The sequence below is a fragment of the Bubalus kerabau genome, unplaced genomic scaffold (genome assembly GCF_029407905.1).
Source record: "Bubalus kerabau isolate K-KA32 ecotype Philippines breed swamp buffalo unplaced genomic scaffold, PCC_UOA_SB_1v2 scaffold_40, whole genome shotgun sequence".
Lineage (NCBI taxonomy): Eukaryota > Metazoa > Chordata > Mammalia > Artiodactyla > Bovidae > Bubalus > Bubalus kerabau.
In genome coordinates, this window is record NW_026577894.1 from 469471 (window position 1) to 472768 (window position 3298).

A 3298-nucleotide genomic window follows, 5' to 3' on the forward strand; every position below is an offset into this window, starting at 1 on the left:
ACAACTAATTGCCTAGTCAAAACACAAAGAAAAGAGCTAGTGTTCTACTAAGTGGAAAGATGATTTAAGAAACGGAAGCTTTCCTTTGTTGGTATATTTAAATCTTTATTTAGTTATATTTTATTTTTCCGATTAAGGCTACTTGAACAAGGCAATGGAGAAACCCCAGAGTTGAAAAGCAATTGACTTTTTAAAAGAAACATGTGGCAGGTGAAACTTTCTTCATTTTTTAGAGTTGGTTCAATGCAAAATCTTTATTCGACAAATATGACTCTTGTGAACTTTATTTCAAATCTCCACGATGAATCACTAAGGCATCAAGGAAGAAAGGAGTAGAGGTGGAGAAAAAAAGAGCAACCTTTCCCCTTGGCTCCATCTCAACCAGCTGCTTAGTTCCTTCATCTCATGGACTACCATCTGGGATTATCTTGTTTGTCTGATTTTTGTTTGGGGACCGTTTCTAGTCACAAGGCTAGAAACAGTGGAGGGGGGAAGCCCTTCTTTCCATTCCACATCAGACCCAGTGGGCAGTCCAGGCCCTGCCCACTGCATTGAGTCTGTAGCAACAGAATCACCAGTGATGTTGGTTAACAATGCATGTTCCTGGAATCCACTCCATTCGCTACTGACTCTTTGAGGTGGTGGTCTGGAACCTATACCTGGAAACTTTCTTGATGATTTCAAATCACACCAAAGTCTGAGGACTATGGAAGATCTTCACATTTCTGGAAGAGCCGCACACCTCCAGAAGGAACCACAAGACTTGCCTGAAATGGTAAAGGTATAAGTATTGGACTGAAAGTTGGAAGGTCTCCACCTTTGCTATGTAAGTAAAATGATCTTTCTTTGAAATGAAAATGGATAATACTAAAAGTTCACATTGTTCTAGAGCATTAAAGAAAAAAACCCTGAATTATAGAAATCTGATGTACGAGTTCCTGGAAAGCAAGAACCTATATTTATTGATATGTCTTCATGCCTTAGATCATGCCTTGAATATAGTGTGCACATCAACAGAAGAAAGAAAAGAACTGGATGGACAAAGATACAAAGAGATCAAAAGTGCTGAGCCAAGTGAAAAGTTGAGGCTTCACAGAACTTTTCTGTCTTTCACACACTGAATAAATATTGAGCACCTACTATGAGCTAGTAGGCATGTAATATGTTTCTGGAAATAGAATCCTGAGAGAAGACACACAGTTCCTTCTTTCCCTGAGACTAATCTAATGATAAATAACAGGCAGATCCTTTGAGAACTTCTATAGGGGCCTCTTCCCTCACCAAAAACTGGGTGTCAGAGAAGGCTTTTCAGACTAATAATTGAGTTGAGATCCATAGGTTGAACCAACGTAAACCAGGGTTGAGATGCAGGAAGAATTTCAGGCAGGTAAAATAGCATCTTGGAAGGCTACGTGACAAGGGAAAGAAATGAAAAAATGCCCTATGGGACGGAACCAAAAGAGTGCAGAAGGCATTCCAGTGAAAAGAAATCAGAGAAGAAAGTGGGGACCAAGCAATGAAGGGATTTGGTCATATCTTCACTATGATGGGAAAATACAAGAGCAGTTGGAGCAGGGAGGTGATAGAATTGCATCTGCATTTTAAAAAGGTCATCTTGCTCCACATCACTCATGATTGGACAGACTCAACTCCAAACTACAACGAGGTACCACGTCACATTAGTCAGAATGGTCCTCATGGAAAAGTCTGTAGATAACAAATGCTGGAGAGGATGTGGAGAAAAGGGAACTCGCCTCCACCGTTAGTAGGAATGTGAGTTGGTAGAGCCACTATGGAAAAGAGTATGGAGGTTCCTGAAGGATCTAAACCTAGAAGTACCATATGATTCAGCAGTCCCACTCCCAGGCACATATCCACCAAAAGTATAACTGAACAAGATACATGCACCATCTGTGCACATATATCTGTGTGTGCACGCAGATGCGCGCGAGCTCGGGCGTTCGCCTGCAAGGATGGGGGGGTGGGGGTGGGGGTGGGGCTGGGGGTAGGGCTGGGGCTGGGGCTGGGGCTGGGGCTGGAGCTGGTGCAGCCCCCCGGGGATTGCCTGAGGCACGCCAAGGGAGCCCCAGACAGAGACCCGCGGGCCGGTCCTCTGGTTTCCTGGAAGCCAAATGCAGAGGGGCTCGCGGGCCGCGCGGAGGCACCCCAGGTCTGCAGCGGGAGTCAGTGCCCTGGCCACCCACCCCCAGGAGGGGTTGGGGTCCGGGAGCCCAAGAGTTGGGACGTGGGGGCGGGGGCTAAAGGAGAGGGAAGGCAAAGAGCCTACAGCACCCGGTATTCCCAGGCGGTCTCCCATCCAAGTAAGAACCAGGCCCGACCCTGCTTAGCTTCCGAGATCAGACGAGACAGGGCGCGTTCAGGGTGCTATGGCCTTAGACGGAGGCCGCTGCCGCCCGGCGCCCTAAGAGCCCTGCGCTGCGCCTCCCTTTCGCTCTGACCTGCCGGTCAGCCATTCCGACTACAAGTAATTTTACTCCTTCCCCTTTCTCTCCCTGCTTTCTGAGAGTCTCTCTCCTTCCATACTCGATGGTGTAATGAATGGATGCCTTAGATCATTTTCCCTCAACATTTTTTTCTCTTTATTTTTACATTGATTTCTATGAATTCATCTTCAAGTTTATGGATTATTTCTGCCAGCATCTCATATGTGCTATTGAACCTATCAATTTTTCATTTCAATTATTTTAGTTTTCAAATCCAGAATTTATGTTAGTTTCCTTAAAAAAAAATAATTTGTAGCTCTTCATTGGGTCTCTCTGTTTGTTGACTTAGTATCATACTGTCATCTAATTCTTCAAACATGGTTCCATTATTTCATTTTGTAGTTATCATTATTTTGATATTTTATCTTTTGACCTTCATACTGAATTTATAAGTGATATACTTATATGAGTTATCAGTGGTATGTTATACAAATGCTTTACTCACCACCATTACCACATTAGAGTTTTCTGATTTTAACTGTATACTTACCTGTCCCAGCAGGTTGATAAAGAGTCCAAGCCTAAAGCCCCTTTAAGGAGGAGGCAAGCTTGCTTGCTTTTTCACATTCTTTGGCCTAAGACAAGTAGGCATTGTAGGGAGCAGTATCTCAGGTTCAAGGACATTCCTCTTTTTGAGCTTTGGATGTATGCTATAGGAAAGGGTCTGGGCAAAACGCTCACATCCTTGAGATGTTTTTTGTCTATTCTCAGAGGCTAGTTGAGACGTATATATGGCCCCACTTAAATTAGTGAGCCCCTTCTGATGTCTGTGTCAGAAGCTTTTTCTGTCACCT

At 44.1% G+C, this 3298-nt stretch overlaps 1 pseudogene; it reads right to left on the reverse strand.

Moving 5' to 3' along the window:
* Nucleotides 1–2280: 2280 nt before the first annotated feature.
* On the reverse strand, nucleotides 2281–2399 carry LOC129640814 (uncharacterized; annotated as a pseudogene).
* Nucleotides 2400–3298: the final 899 nt, after the last annotated feature.